Raw genomic sequence first — 16,861 nt, forward strand, 5'->3', positions numbered from 1 at the left:
AGAGTGATTATGTCTTGCGGCAGCTGCATCGGGGGAGTGTGCCGGATTACGCGGGAGAAGTGTAATCCGCCGACACTGCTGCGGTGCGCCTGTGTCTGTCTGTCTGTCTGAACGTATTATATCTGTTTGCCTGTATGAATGTGCTCTCCTCTTCCCCCTATACTTCCTTTTCCTGTCTGTCTGTCTATCTGTGTGCCTGCTTACCTGTCTGTTTATCTGTGTATAGATGTCTGTCTGTATGTTTGTTTGTCTGCTCGGTTGTCTGTCTGAATGTATTAATTTGTTTGCTTTGTCTGTCTGTCTGTCTGTCTGCCTGTCTGTCTGTCAGCATATGGTATTATGAACAGAGAAAAATTAATGTTAGATGTAGCCACTAGCCCGTGAATGTTTTTTATTTTTTTATTACAGGAAAGGAAGCAGCTCAAGGGCAACACAGAAATAAAGTGTAGATATAAAACCCGCCAGAAAAAAAAGGTTAATATAAAGCTCGGGGTCTGGCATACAAACATTGCTGGAACTGATGTCAAGGAAGGGAAAGCTTGAAAAATAGGCGCTAGACACTGTTTGGCCTCGTCCCCCGGTACTAAACAACGCATTTCGTGTCCCATTATACGCGGCCCGTGAATGGACGATAATGGCCCAGGTGTCGGAGGATGGCGGCCGCGTCGAGGAACAGAGAGGACTTGTCGCTCATGTCACGCGAGAAGGAGAATGGGAGAGGTGAAGGCCTGTAGGGCTAACTTGGGCCATTTATTTTTTTCTGTTTTTTTTCTTACCGTCTTTCTTTATGCCTTTCTTTCTTTCTTTCTTTATTATCTTCTTTCTTTAACTCTCTTTTTTATGTATTCGTTTCTTTTTTCTCTATTTTTCGTTCTTTCTACTCTTCATACATGCGAAATAATCTGTTTTCTTCATGCATTCTCTCTCTCTCTCTCTCTCTCTCTCTCTCTCTCTCTCTCTCTCTCTCTCTCTCTCTCTCTCTCTCTCTCTCTCTTGATCGGTTCCTCGGCCGCGCCCCTCGTCAGGTGTAATCAGCGCTCCCTTGCACCTGCCCTGAACAGGTAAACACCATTAGCACCTGCGGGCCGCGTAAACACATCCTTGCCTTGATTGACTCCCCTCCATCACCTGGGTATTATATTTCTGTGTACGTTCCCATACTTGCAATAGACGACCCAAGGCACTGATGGTATATAGTTGGCCCCCTGTGTTGATGGAGCGGGCGGGTTGAGTTTTATAGTCCTGGCGAAAATTTTTGAAGTTTTGGTCATGTCATTAAAGTTAGTTTTACTGTTTTATTAATTTGTCTCTTTCACTCCTCCATAACTCCTTCTTGTCCTCTTTTTCCTCCTCCTCCTTTCTCTCACATTCTTCCTCCTATCTTTCCTTTATCAGTTTCCTCCTCTACTGTATCATCGCCCCTCTCTTCTACTGCTTCGTCCTATTATCTTTTCACTTTCTCCCTATTTTCCTTCTTCTTTCTAATCCTCATCCGACTATTGCCCATCCTCACTTTCATTTTCCTCCTTCTCTTTCTCCTCCTGTTCCTCTCCTTGTTTTCCTCCTTGTCATCATCTTCCTCGTGTTCTTTTTTTCTCTACCTTCTCATCCTGCTTTATCTCACTCTCCTTGTTTTCCTCCTTTCTTTTTTACAGCAAAGGAGACCGTTCAAGGGCGTAAAGAAAAATATCAAAAAAGCCCGCTACTTACTGCTCCTGAATAGAGGTCAAAGGAGTGGCCAAAAAGAGAGGTCAATTTCGGGAGGAGAGGTGTTCTGATACCCTCCCCGTCTTCATGTTTTTCCTCCTCTTTTCCCTCTTCCTCCCCTCCACTTCCCTCTCCTCATGCACAACCTCTCAGCCAACCCGTCTCAGGTCAATTTCGGGAGGTGTTCTGATACCCTCCTCGTCTTCATGTTTTTCCTCCTCCTTTCCCTCTTTCTCTCCTCCAATTCCTCTTCATGCACAACCTCTCAGCCAACCCGTCGGTGCAGCAAGAGCGGCTTCCTACGGCCTCATCGGACAACCATTATCTCATCGCGGAGGGACGAGCGCTGAATACCAACTGGGCCGCTGCTTGCTGAGGCGTGAAGACCCGTCATACGAATATCACGTCACATCACACACCTCACTAGCCTCGTCGCCCCACCAACAGCCCCCACTCATCCAGGCCTGTCCCTCTCTCTGTCCTCTTTTCCTCTCTCTCCTTCCTGTCTATCACTACCACCCCCATCCCCAACACCAAGACCTGCCCCTCTTTCTGTGGTCTCTCCCCTCCCTCTCTCTCCTTCCTGCCTGTTGTTAGCCCCTTCCCTCACCCACGACTGTCCGCTCTCCGTCTCCCTCTCCCTCTCTCTCTCTCTCTCTCTCTCTCTCTCTCTCTCTCTCTCAGCGTCAGGCATCCATTACCATGTCCGTTGTGGCCTCTGGAAAATCCTTCACACTTGAGTGGAAATATATTTTTTCCATAATTCTCTCTCCTTTCTTTATCTTTTTGTTATTTCTCTCCCCTTTCTCGCTCTAACGTATTATCCTTCAGCCTTTTCTTTTCCTCGCCTTTCCTGTCCCTTTTGCTATTCTTCTTATCCTTCTCTTTCCCTTCTCTTTCCATTTTTTTGCCACGCTTCTTTCTTATTTTATTGCTTTTGTTTCTCTCCTCTGTCTTGACTTCTTATATATTCTTTCTCCTTCTCTTTTCTATTCTCTCCTGTTCCTATTTATTGCTACTCTTCTGTTCTCCTTTCCCTTTTCTTTCCCTTATTTTTCCTCACATCTCTCTTCACCTGTAATCTTTTTTTTTTTCATTTTTCATCCCTATATACCTTTTCTCCTCCTTTCCAACGCTATCCTATCCCTTCATTGTCTTATACTCTTTACTTCCTTCCCTTTCTGTCCTGTCCTACGCTATCCTATCCCTTTATTTTCCTATACTTAATACTTTCTTCCTTTTCCGTCTTTTTCACACTATCCTCTCCTCCGCTATCATATCCCGTTTCCTACACGCCATACTTCCTTCTCTTTTCGTCCTTTCCACCTTCTCCTGCCATCACATTTCCCTTCTCATCTCATCTTCCTTCCCTGTCACTCTTCCCTCGCTCAGGTGTTCCCGCCCAGGTGTGTGTGTGTGTGTGTGTGTGTGTGTGTGTGTGTGCCTCGCCTCACCTTTACGCTCGCCGGGACTCATTGCTGATAAACGATCGATGTGGTGTCAAGTAATTTCGCAAGGAGGTAATTCTCCCCCGGGCCCGCGAAGTACCCGTTGCCGCGAGAGAAAACGTCAAGCATAAACAAGACTCTGGCGCGTGAGTGAGGTCGTCCTGCGCGGATCACCAGGGCCTCTGATTTAATGGAGCGAGCAAGCACCTTCATCAAAAACTCGTGCGTGGGCCTCTCCTTCCTTCCTTCCTTCCTTCCTTTCCTTTCCCCTCGCTCTTCCTCATCCCCTTCTCTTTGTGTTGCTTCTCGTTTCCACTTTTCTTTTTGTTCTTTTCGATGTGTTTTGTGTCTTTCTTGTTTTATTCCTCCTCCTCCTGCTCCTGTTTCTTCTCGTTTTCCTTTTCCTTTTTATGCCTTTTTTTCATTGTGTCAGGTCTTTCTTCTCTCTTTCTTTCTTCTTCTTCCCCCTCTTCCTACTTCTTCTTCTCTTTTTTCTCTTGGTTTATTAATTTTCGATGTTTTGTGTTTCTTCTCTATTCCTTTATTTTTTTCTTCTTCTCTTCCTTCTTGTGCTCAATCTTTCTTCGTTGCTCCCTTCCTCTCTCTAGTTCCCTTTACCTTTGCTTCTTTCTGGCTTTCTTCTCTTCACTTTCTCTTCCTTCATTCATTCCTCCATCAGTTCTTAATTTTTTCCACTCTTCCTTCTCTCCCCCTTTCTTACTTCTTCTTACCTATCTTGTCACTCCATTCTTCACTTTCCCTCACTTCCTTTCTTAGTTATTTCATCCTAACGCTCTTTTCTTACTCCTTCTCTTCGTTTCTTCCTGCTTCCTGCTTCTCCCCACTCCTTTTCTCATTTTTCCTCCTTTTCTCCATGAGTTCAGCATATTTTTCCCGCTCCCTTCCAACTCTTTCCCTTCCTTCCTCCCTGAGTCCCGCATCTCGTCTCTGTCCCCTTCATCTTTCCCTCATTCCCTAAGTTCTGCCTTTCTTCCGCGCCCTTCCTCTTTCCTCGGCAACCTTCAGCGGGTAGTAATTTCTGATGGACACGCGGCATCACCCAAGGAGACAAGGGACACCAAAAATAGCCCGACGCCGCTCCCGACGCAGCAGGAGGCGTAACGAGTTGATCACCGCCTCTTAGTCCTCGACCAGTACCAATTTTCTCCGTCTTCATCAGTCAATAATTCACGCCCTTCCAGACCCCGCTCTTACCCCCGGCAGGAGAGGGTGGAAGGAGATCTGAGTCTCTTGGAAGAGTGTTGGATGTTTGCGAGGCTGCCACTTGTGGATGTAGGGGGTGACGAGGAGGGGGTGAAGGGGGGAGGTGTTGTGCGGCCTTGCGGGGCGGAGGACAGAAGTGAGGTGCGAGGGCGCGTCAGAATGAGGCGCTGATCACTGGTGAGGCGTGTGGGGGACGTCTGGGTCACGTATGCCAATTACAGAGCTGCGCCGCGGCCCAAATGAAAGGGTGTCATCTTACAAAATACACTCTTCCATAAAAATCTCGTAGGGGCTGATCAGTTCCCTTGTGTAAGGCGTCGCGCTGATGATAGAGTAATTGAAACTCAATACAATCAGTTGCTCGTTATCACGGTGATCAGGTCCCGCGCGACCAAGTGGACGCGGCGGGGATTACAGGGAAGGAGCGTGTCTCGCGGCGCGTCATAAAAGGGTGCTTATCCCGGGGAATTATCCGGCGAGGAGCGGCGAGAGGCGGGCGTCTCCGGGTGTTCAGGTGTCTCCTTCCCGCACAACGGTCTCCGCCCACAGATGCCTCGGGCCACAGCCACGCCGCGGGGCCCCGAGCCTTGAGGCAACAAAATCCTTGCAGGACGCGCCTTTTACCACGCCGCTGTGTCGTGGCTGTTGCTTCACTGCGTTGGGAGTCTGCTGGGTGCTGACGTCCCAACTAAATCTATTTCCAATATACAACACTACAACAGCAACGACAGAATGAACAACAGTCACCAGCAACACTATAAACAACAACAAATAAAATACCAACATCGACAACAATAACAACAACCTCAACAAAAACAAATGTAGCGTATTTCTTAGCCCAGATTAACTTCATAAGCTTTCCCCACCTTTACCACCACTACCAACACCACTATATATTCTTTTTAATAACAACAACACTGTATTCCACTGCCCGCCCATTCCCCTCCTACATGTTCACTCTCCATACTCGCCTCGCCGCCGCCTCCCCCTCCCTCCCTCCCTCGTCCCGCCAGGTGGTGTCACGTGTCCCAATAGCAGAGGTGTCACATGTCGGTCTCCCCGCAGCACCAACCTGTCTGTCGGGTCGGTGCGACAGCGCAACACTGCCGCGGCCTCTGTTGGACAGCCGCGATGCGTGTTAAACAATGTCTCAGCCCCGGCAACACTCAATCCCGTCAGTCGCTATGTCAGTGTACACGCAGGAGCATAGGAAACAGAGCTGGGCGGCCTCGTTTTATCACCAGCCATCAATCAACGGGGCATATGACGGTGTGCACGCTGCCTCGCCCACTTTACGACGCCATCACAAGGAGGCCCTCCGAACAAATCTCTATACAGGCCGCCTTCCCATGCCATGTAAATCGTAGCAGGATCCATCGACCTGCTTAAGCAACGAACTTGGTCTCTACCACACAGGATTCTCTCTCTCTCTCTCTCTCTCTCTCTCTCTCTCTCTCTCTCTCTCTCTCTCTCTCTCTCTCTCTCTCTCTCTCTCTCTCTCTCTCTCTCTCTCTCTCTCTCTCTCTCTCTCTCTTTACAACAAAGGAGACAGCTCAGGGGCACACAAAAAAAGGAAACAATAATAGAAAAAAGCCCGCTACTAGCTGCTCCTACGAAAAAAAAATCAAAAGAGGTGGCCGAAAGAGAGGTCAATTTCTGGAGGAGACGTGTCCTTATACAACCCAGATACAACCCAGGAAGCGATGTAGACTTCTGGGTAGCGTGTCATGCGTCGATAAGCCGGAGTTGGCGTTCGCAGATTATGCAGATAATAAACTTCGATTCAGTTTTACGGAGAAATCGCAAGTTATCAGTTCAAGAAATAATTAACCAGATATATCTAAATCTATCTATATCGACTTTGGCTTGCCCTACCTCCGATAATTTAAAATGTTTTGTCAATGCCAAACCAATTGACACGCAGCTCAGTCCGTCTTCGTATTATCCAAACTTGCATAATAATCATCATCGATCAGTTTTTGTGTCAATAAAATACTTTCGGGCGTATTCAAAGCTCCTCTTTACGAACCACCAGTCATTATCAGTTCACAACCCACTCACAGACTCTAAATTGCATATTTATAATTATATTCGAATCCAATTACACTTTCTGGCCTATTTGTGCTATGTTATTACAAACAAAAATAACGTTTAAATGATTAAAAATGTTAAGCTCGTTAGCAACGTGGTCTGCATAAATCGTTGGAACTAATGTAAAAGCTCAGGAAGAAAGGACTCGTAAAATGAGCCTTTGTGTATGAGTTTCTTGACACGGTTGAAAATTAAAAGAATTGTTTTCGTCATATTTTGCGCGATGAATATTCATTGTAAGTCAACCAGGGCCCATATACATAAAACTGCGCACCATCATTGTTTGATCTTATTCAAGCAAACAAACACAACTACACTGTGATGGATAATCTGAAGTGTTCATCCTTTTCTTGTGTGTGTGGGGGGAGAGGGGGAGGGGGAGGGGGATGGACGGACTCGCAGGGAAAGAGAAATCGGCCCCCGGGTGGTGGTGGCGGCGGTAGTGGCTGAGGAGGCAGAGGCGGCGGAGGCGGACGGACGGCTGAGGCGGCGGTGAGGGAAGGGCGTGATGGACGGCCTCCCTCCCACTCGCTCTTTAGGCCACATCGAAGCGAGGCGGTGCCATTCATTACCGCTGACATGGTCCCTTTACGGCCCCGGGACAGGTCACGACTCCGGCATCTCTCTCTCCCGCTGGTCGCCGACTGACATTAATCTCCCTTGATTTATACCCGAAAATCATCCAGATATTCCCTCGGTGAAAAATGGAGATGCTCGGGACACACGCCTATTTGCCTAAACATCTGCTCTGCCGGGACACGAATCACTGTTACGCACGTAGCTTTACCGTCCCCCGGGCAAGGCTCTCCTCTGCTCGCTCTCCCCCTACCCCTGCCCCCCGCCTTACCCCTATTAGCATATAATGTTGCGTTACAAAAGGCGTGAAGAAGTTCCTCGTGAGAGAGAGAGAACTGCCCTCACCCTTATCGGCCATCTGAAAATTGGCAGGTGCCGGCACTTTCCGCTATAAAACCAGGCTCGTAAAATTATAATTATTTATCTGGCTGACTCCTCCATAACTGTAAGGGGCAGGGTACACACCTCTACACCTGGGGGAAGGAGGGGAGGAGAGAGAGAGAGAGAGAGAGAGAGAGAGAGAGAGAGAGAGAGAGAGAGAGAGAGAGAGAGAGAGAGAGAGAGAGAGAGAGAAGCAAGGAGACTGACAGGCCAACAAACAGATAAAGAGGCAGACAGATAAGCAGAAATAGACACACTGAACAGAGGCAAAGAGGTAAAGAAATACAGAAACAAAACAAAGAAAAACTATTTACATTCAGAACGACAAGCCTGTTGAAAGAAGAAGAATGACTCCCAGGGAACAAACAGAACGACAAAATAACGTACGAAAATTAAAACAAGAAAGTGAACTGCAACAACAAACACAAAACAGACAGGTACGAAGAGGAAATGAAACACGAAGAAATAAAAAATCTTCTTGAACTGAAATTAATGAAGTTTAACGAAAAAACAAATAAATAAAAGACGAAATGCGCAACCTGATACAAAGAGAGAGAAAAAAAAACACAAACGCAAACACTTTCAGAAAAAAAAGAAGTATAAAATGAAAAGAGAAATTAAAAATAGAAAACAAAGGAGAAATATCAAGACTGAGAAACTGAAAGCTGAAGGAGATAAGAGGAGGGGAAGAGTGATGGAGAGAAACGAAGGGACAGGGGAAGGGGAGGAAGAAGGAAGGAAGGAGGGAAGGAGTGAGAGAATGAAATAGAACAACAGACGACCAACTCCGGCGACTCAGAAAGATAAATGATGTGAAAAGAAAAAAACTGAAATAAGAGGAAAGAATATCAGAAGTGGAGAACCAAAAGCCAGAGAAGATAACAGAAGGGAAAGAGTATGTGAGAGAATGGAAGGGACGGGAAAAGTGATGGGAGAGGAAAGGAGGGAGGGTTGGAGGAAAAGGAGGAGACGGGAGAGGAGACAGAATATAGTAGTGGGAGAGAGGGAGAGAGAGTGGTAAGGAGAGGAACAGAGGGAGGAAGGGAAGGAAAAATGGAGGGGAAGGAGGAGGCGGGAGGTGAGACAGAGAGGGAGAAGTAGGGAGAGGAAGAGGGAGACGCGGGAGGAGAGACAGAAGGGAAGGGAAGCAGTAGAGGAGAGAGAGAGAGAGAGAGAGAGAGAGAGAGAGAGAGAGAAAGGAGGGACACTTTAACCTAGGTAGCATGTTGTACTAGGGAGGAAAAAGCACAAAGGTATACTCTCCTGTAATGATGAATGGGGCAATACTCTCTCTCTCTCTCTCTCTCTCTCTCTCTCTCTCTCTCTCTCTCTCTCTCTCTCTCTCACCACCTGTTTACGAGTGTCGGTTAGTTTGTCTGTCTGTCTACACACAAACATTTCTCGCCGCTCACCCGCCCTCCGTTTTCCTTCCCTTCCTTCACCTTTAGCGTCGCATCCCCAAGGTCTTCACGTCCTCGCCTGACCCAAAAGACCTCGTTGGTTTTTTGGTCTAGGCCGAGGGAAGTCGTGTTGGGGGGCTGGTGGGGGAGGGGCGGGGGTGATGAAGGTATAGTGGTTAGGGAGGAGAGAGGGGGTGGTGGTGGTGTGGTGGTGGTGATAGAGTTGGGGTTAGGGAGGGAGACGTTCTGTGGTAGTGGTGGTGGTGGTGGTGGTGGTGGTGGTGATTCTTAAAGCTGCAGGATCAGCCTCTTGGGACAACTGAACTCTCCTTGCCAGCTTGTGATGGTGGTGGTGGTGGTGATGGCGGCTGCGGAGATGATGGTGATGGTGGTGGTTAGGAGAGGAGAGGAAGTGGAAAAAGCTGCGATGACACTGACATATATATTATCATGCTTCTATAATAAAAAATATAAGTAACTCTTGAAGCAGTCTAATGTCCTTCAAACAGACTGGAGCTTCCTTACCTTTCTTTCCTTAGTCCCATCGAGTCTTTGCCTTTGTTTATCTTATCATGCTTCTATGTTTTTCTTATCATGCTTCTATAATAAAAAAAATAAGTAACTCTTGAAGCAGTCTAATGTCCTTCAAACAGACTGGAGCTTCCTTCCCTTCCTTCTCTAAGTCCCATCGAGTCTTTGCCTTTGTTTATCTTATCGTGCTTCTATGTTTTTCTTATCATGCTTCTATAATAAAAAAATAAGTAACTCTTGAAGCAGTCAAGTGTCCTTCAAACAGACTGGAGCTTCCTTCCCTTCCTTCCCCCATCGAGTGTTTGTCTTTGTTTATCTCTTCAAGTATTCACAAAGCTCGGGTTGTTGAGATGATCTGGGGCGGTATTAATAAAGGGTCCTAGGAGTCCTTTTAGAATACGTAAAAGGACGAGTGACATTGCTATTATTATTTTCGCTAAGTCTTGGTCTTGGTCTTGGTCTGGTCGGTTCCTCGTAAGACTTCCTGAAGAGACTCATACAGAAGCGTCTCGCAGGAATATTCAGGTGTGTAAAGCTGTTTCACTAAAGTCCCATTCATTAATTTTTTGTTTTGTTTGCTTTCTTTTCTGCTTCTTTCTGTTTGCCCTTTTTTTGTGTCTGTCTGGGTCTTTAACTGGGTCTAAAATAAATGATATCGAGTTTGTTTCTTTTTCTTTCTTTCTCGTCTGTCTCTCTCTCTCTCTCTCTCTCTCTCTCTCTCTCTCTCTCTCTCTCTCTCTCCCCCCCCACGTGTCCCCTTCCATAACCCACTCCAAGGAAGGCTGTCCTGTACCATCGCCTGTCTCCGCTCCTTTCTGTCCCCCTGCCGCCCAGCTCCGCCCCGCCCCGCCCCGCCCCGCCCTGCCCCGCCTCGCCCCGCCCCACCACGCCCTCCCCCAGCCCTGCTCCTTGTATCCTGTGTGTGGGGTTCGCGCCGGGTTAAGGGAAATACGAGGTGATGGAGAGGCAGGAGAGAGAATCCAGAAAGTATAGAGGGAAGAATCTGAACGCCCGTGTATGCAAATAAAAAGAAATAAAAGAGTTGTAGGTAAAAGTAAAATGAATGTTGTATCGAATTGATGATGATATTTACTCAAGTAGCTATTAAAGAAAAATAAAGCAGATATATAATTAAAAAAAGAATGACGTATTGAACTGATGTTAATGCTACTCACTCAGGTAGTTCATGAAAAAAATAGTAATGTTAATTCAAATCTGCAAAGATGAAATTATATTATTAAAAACAAAACGATAACGGAGAAAAAATACTTGTCTGGATTGTTTACTCTCTCACAAGTCACTCTCTCTCTCTCTCTCTGTCTCTCTCTCTCTCTCTCTCTCTCTCTCTCTCTCTCTCTCTCTCTCTCTCTCTCTCTCTCTCTCACACACACACACACACACACACACTCACACAACCTTCACTCAGTCATCCCAGTACCAAGTCTTATCAGCGACAACCCCCATCTTCTTACCATTAGGAGATAAGACAGGGAGGTACACGAGACGTCCAAGAAGTCGCTGGCCTGAGCAACACAATAATTCCAATTCGGGGCGAGAAGAGTTCACGGAATCAACCTCGGAAAAGAAAAGTTCTGCCGCGGTAAGTTATGTTCAGTAAAGAGAAAATACCAGACACGTGACTTTTGCCGAGTGGGATATTAAGATGATGATGATGATGATGATAATAATGATGAAAAGAGGAGGTGGTATATAGAGGGACCTAGTAGTGATGACGATGATGATGACGATGATGATGATGGGTGAGGAATATGAGTAGTAGTAAGAGAAGGATGAGAAGGAGGAGGAAGAGGCGGAAACACGGAAGAGCAAGTAGGAAGATGAGGAAGACAAGGGGATGAGATCATTTGGAAGAGCAGGGGAGGAAGAGGAAGACAGAAGATGGCGTGAAGAGTCTGTTGTCAGGTGGTTTGGGGAAGGAGGAGGAGGAGGAGGAGAAAGGAAAGAGGAAAAAGACGATGGAATAAAATAATTAACAGCCAGGTCGTTCGGGAAAGCAGGAGGAAAAAGAGAAGGAAGAGAAAAAGAAAGAAGAAAACAGACAATGAAAAGAGATACATATAACCAGGCCGTCCCGGAAAGCTGAAGGAAGTGGAGGGAAAAGAAAAGGAAGAAGAAGAAAACAGAGGTAAGAAGACAGAAGGAGGACAGAGGGAAGATGGAGGTCGTTACAGAGGCGTGACAGCGTGAGTGATGGCGGTGGCGGCGGACCAGGAGGACGGCACTCGACCTCATTAAGAAACGTGACCCGCGGCGGCCCGTGGCACCAGGCAGGCAGCGCGCATCTCATTAGGCATCGATAGACACCCCGGGGAGCCTGTGGAGGGGCAGCAGGGGGCAGGATGGGACAGGAACGGAAGGAAAGTGCAGAGGAATGAGTCAGTATTAAAAATCGAGAGGAGAAAAACTACATGGGAAGAACAGAAAATAGTGTTGCTGGATAACATGAGGACAAACACCACATACTCACCGTTACCACCATCCTCAAAAATAATATATAGGTACCTACACGCTGTCTTACTATACTTCCCCTAAAAATGATTGCGCAGTGATGAGATGAGAACCCAAGATCACAGCTGGACGGCAGACTTACCAACACAGAACTTTGCCTGAGCTACACAAGGCAGAACAGGGCAAGTTGTATGCTAAGACTCTTTCTCCCTGTCTTACGCTATACTTTCCCTGAAAAATGATTGCGCAGTGATGAGATGAGAACCCAAGATCACAGCTGGGCGGCAGACTTATACTAACACAGATCTTTGCCCGAGCTACACAAGGCAGAACAGGGCAAGATGTATGCTAAGACTCTTTCTCCCTGTCTTACGCTATACTTTCCCTGAAAAATGATTGCGCAGTGATGAGATGAGAACCCAGGATCACAGCTGGACGGCAGACTTACCAACACAGAACTTTGCCTGAGCTACACACGGCAGAACAGGGCAAGATAGATGCTAAGACTCTTTCTCCCTGTCTTACGCTATACTTTCCCTAAAAATGATTGCGCAGTGATGAGATGAGAACCCAAGATCACAGCTGGGCGGCAGACTTATACTAACACAGAACTTTGTCTGAGCTACACAAGGCAGAACAGGGCAAGATGAATGCTAAGAGTCATATTAAAAGACATTTCATCGCCCAAGAACACATATTTGACAAGGCTTTCGTGGGAGTTGTGGGCATTTCCAGGAGTAGTTTTATGACCCTGGTGGTAGTCTGACCCTTCTTCTGTACCATGAACCTAAAAAAAACACGTATTAGAACCCGACTGATCTCCTTTTTGGCCTTTGAAAATAGTTGATGTGAGAAGCGAAATTGTCTTATAACACTCTTTCTCCCTGTCTCTCCCCGTACGTGACTCAGGCAGGGTATGAGCGGGGGCAGAAAGGCCAATGACACGACCCAATGACCCGCAACAGCCCCAATCCCTCGAGTGTTTGTCTTCCTGGCACCAGAAAGGATCGGCCGATGCATATTCATATCGCGCCGCCCAGCATAACTCACACACACACACACACACACACACACACACACACACACACACACACACACACAGCATCGCCTATACGGGTTTATGCTCATTAATTTCCAGCGCTATCTCCGTGTACATTAATTTCTTCTATAAACAATGTCCCTTTTATGGCATCGGGGAGGTGAGGTGAAGTAAAACTGGCCTCTCTCTCTCTCTCTCTCTCTCTCTCTCTCTCTCTCTCTCTCTCTCTCTCTCTCTCTCTCTCTCAGCGAGGGCGGCACTAAGTCACGTGATTGATGACGTGATCGATGACGTAAGGCTCGTGTCGGCCACGTGACCCGGACCTCGGCTGTCACAGGGAGGGGGAGGAGGAGGAGGAGGAGGGAGACATATCAACCAAAAAGATGAGGGAGGAAACAAGGGCGAGAAGGAAGAAAAGATGATAGAGAAGGAAAAACAATCTACCAGTAGTAGTAGTAGTAGTAGTAGTAGTAGTAGTAGTAGTGGTAGCGGTGGTGGTGGTGGTAGTGCTGGTAAGAGGAGGAGGAGGAGAAGCAGATGAATAGGAAGTCAAGAGAGAAATCTAGGAAAAGGAAGAAGAAGAAGAAGAAGAAGAAGAAACAGAAGAAAAACAAGAGAAAAATGGAGAGAAGTACAAGGAGGAGGAGGAGGAGCACACATTAGCCATGAGGTGCTTGGAAGTATTGACCCTCGAGAGCCAGGCGTTGGGGGGAAGGGGAGTAGGAAGGGATCGAGAGGGAAAGAGGGGAGGGGAGGGAAGGGGAGGGGAGAGAGGGGTAACGAGGCTCTCCTAGAAGCCTCCTCACGCACGCCTCCGCTGCTTGCTTGTACTGGACACACACACACACACACACACACACACACACACACACACACAAATAAGTATGTGTGTGTGTGTGTGTGTGTGTCCAGCTAACACTCAGCACCTTTATTAACCCCAACCACAACTACCTTCCTATCTTTTTCTACCAGGCAGTGGTGTGGGAGGCGATCACTTACCGCAAATTAGTCAAACAATCAACACTCTTATTAATACCACAACTGTGTCAGGATCTCTCTATCATGTAGCAATAAATATCTCGCAGTCTTACCACATCCCTGCATATTACCATCAGTCCAATCCAATTTTCTTTTCTGATTTGTTTACCTCTTAATTCTCTCATTTTCCAAACCGCAAATACTATTTTTCGGTGTTGAATTTGTATCACCAGTGACATCTCAAGTAATGGGTTCACTGGTATCACACATTCTCACTCACCACATCCCTTCACATCACCATTAGCAAATTACTAGGTAAAATGAGCTCTTTTCTCTCTTTTAATATCCCTTTGCCTCCACCGCTATCAGTTCCTTTTGTCATATTTTTTTTTAGTCATTTCACCAACCAATGTCACGCATTCACACTTAGCATATCTCTGCATATAACCCAGAACCGATTCCAAACCTTTATGGACATTTTATTTTATCTTCTAATCTTACTTGTCTTCAATAAAACTTGAGGCTGTTTTATTTTTTGTCTAATTCGCAAAGTCAGTCAGTATAAGCTAACCTAACCCAACACATAACACTAAGCCATTTCCCAGCTTTCATGTGCTGTTTATTTTCCGCTAATCTTCCTCTTTTTCTGCTTAAAATTAATTACAACTTAAAGCGATGATACGATTTCTCATGCAAACCGTCAGTCACCATTACAGTTCAACCCAGCTAGTGAATACCAGTTCTATCATAACCATTCACATTACCTATCATTCATTCGCACCTTTCCCTCTTCTAATCTCTCTCTATTTGTTTCCATCTTTATTAGAACTTCGTCATAATGTTCTTCCCCATGCACATCACCTGTCAACATCCCGCAGTCACTCAGCACATCCCAGCTAATTCCAAGACTACACAGGTGCTCGTTTTTAGACTCGCTTCCGACTCCCTCTTTTTCCCATCTTGGCCAAATTTCCTTTTAGTATTCTCCTTCCCTCGCTCCCTTCGTCCCTCGCGCCCTTCCCCGCCCGGATGGTAATCACGAGGAACTTACTAATACCGTCCATAAATCAGGAGGAGGCGCGGCAGGGCAACACCGAGGTAGTACTATAGGAGGAGGAGGAGGAGGAGGGAGAAAAAAGAAAGGGAGAACGAAGAGATGGTCAACAAGAGGAGGGGGATGGAAAAAGAAGAAGAGGAGGAAAAGGAGGAGGAGGAGGAGGAAAAAGGAGAAGAGGAGGGAGATGGCAAAAGAAAGGGAGGAGCAAATGAACGAGAAATATGACCAGGAGGAGGAGGAGGAGAAGGAGGAGGAGGAAGATGAAGAGTAGAAAGATAATATACAGGAAAGGAAGGAAAATAATGAGACTAAAGAGGTGTTAGAAGTTTTGGGTCCATTAATTAGACACGAAACACTGGTGAGAGAGAGAGAGAGAGAGAGAGAGAGAGAGAGAGAGAGAGAGAGAGAGAGAGAGAGAGAGTGTAAAAAATCTCTCTCTCTCTCTCTCTCTCTCTATCTCTCTATCTCTTTCCTCACTCCCGTAATGGTCGCTAATCACGGCCTGCAGCGTTCCGAGGCCAAGACCTTTTTATATATATTTTTTACGGGTCTACTTTACAGGGCGTCGAAGTGCTGGCCGCTCCTATGGTGACGGATGACGCCGACCGCCCAATTAAGGGGACGACACAAACACACCATTCAACCCAAAGATTCTTCAGAGTAAATTACTATAATGGTCGTTTTCCGGTAGTGTGACGGGGATGAGCACCGAGGCCACGCGCAGCTATAGCGTATGCCCCCTCCCATTTACCTTTTTTTCAGTATAGGAATGTGATATATATACTTACTAAAAAATAAATCATTCCTTAAAAATAAAGTTAATGAATGTCAGATGGTGGGAAGCAGACGGATCTCAATGTTATAAAGAAGCCTGGAAATGGGTCATGAGGGAAAGGCTCAGGATAAAATAATATGGCTTAAGGTTCTAATGAATTTAAATCAGAAAAAGAGGGAGATTAGCAGAAAATGAACAGTATATGAAACCCTAGAAATGGCTTATTGTTCTGCTGGGTTAAGGCAAAACTGAGTCGCAGCAAGAGAAGCCTGAAGAACAAGCATTGATCTAACCTGTCCATTGCTTCTTCAAGGCGAACTTTACGGTAATAAGTCGAGGTGTTGGCCGCTCTCAAGCATAGTGATGGATGGCGCCCCTCACCAAGCAGGGCAGCGCAGAAGGACGGCCAAGCAATAAGCACTGTAGCACCTCAACTGTTGTCAATTACCCCTTTAAAAGCTTTACGACTGCTCACGCTATAATGAGGCGTAGTTTTGTCTGCTCCCATGCACAGTGACGGACGGCGCCCATCACCTAAGCAGGCCAGAGGATAAACACGTCAAAAGTAAAATATGTAACACCTCACCTGCTTTTACCTATAAGTGCATTAGTTATTCCTTCAAGGCTTACTGTTCCCTTTTTTTTCTTTTTTTGTTGCATCTAACTTTCCTTTTCTATCTTTTTTTGTTACCCTGTGATGTCGAGTTGTAAAATATGTAACACCTCACCTGCTTTTACCTATAAGTGCATCAGTTATTCCTTCAAGGCTTACTGTTCCCTTTTTTTTCTTTTTTTGTTGCATCTAACTTTCCTTTTCTATCTTTTTTTGTTACCTTGTGATGTCGAGTTGTTTCTTTGCCGCAAAACCTCACCTTTCATTTAAGGGGATATTACACTGGGCATATTTTCCGTGGATCTTCAGTCAAACCACGATTTCCGCTAGCGTGGTTCTCAATTGTTTGTTGTTATTGCTACTGATGAAGATGATGAGTAATACCGTCGTCCTTCAGTGAAATCTAACGTAGCTTTGAAAGATCGTGGACACGTCAGAAAACCACGGAAATATGAGAACCACGCCAGCGGAAATCGTGGTTTGACTGAAGATCCACGGAAAATTTGCCCAGTGTAACAGCCCCTTTAAAGGTGTTCCGTGCAGGGATGAAAAGCTAGTATACAGTGTTAGTG

The sequence above is a fragment of the Eriocheir sinensis genome, chromosome 66 (assembly GCF_024679095.1).
Source record: "Eriocheir sinensis breed Jianghai 21 chromosome 66, ASM2467909v1, whole genome shotgun sequence".
NCBI lineage: Eukaryota > Metazoa > Arthropoda > Malacostraca > Decapoda > Varunidae > Eriocheir > Eriocheir sinensis.